We start from the raw sequence: 236 nt of genomic DNA, 5'->3' as shown, positions 1-236 counted from the left end.
AAAAAAAAAAAAAAAACCGCCGTAGGTCCCCAACCAAAAAAAAAAAAAAAAAAAAAAAAAAAAAAAAAAAGAAATTAAAAAAGAAAACAAGAAGGGATAGAAAAGCATGCCTCTGGCTGAGATGAAAAAGAGCCAATGCAGAGCAAGGGCTGCTATCCTCCCAGTTTCAGAGGGCGACGTGGACCCTCGCTGGGGCAATCGAAAAAAGTAGGAGAAAGTAGGGGGAAAAAAGAGCA

The sequence above is a fragment of the Phaethon lepturus genome, unplaced genomic scaffold (assembly GCF_000687285.1).
Source record: "Phaethon lepturus isolate BGI_N335 unplaced genomic scaffold, ASM68728v1 scaffold20984, whole genome shotgun sequence".
NCBI classification, from domain to species: Eukaryota; Metazoa; Chordata; class Aves; order Phaethontiformes; family Phaethontidae; genus Phaethon; species Phaethon lepturus.
Note: the sequence above shows the minus strand (reverse complement) of the source record.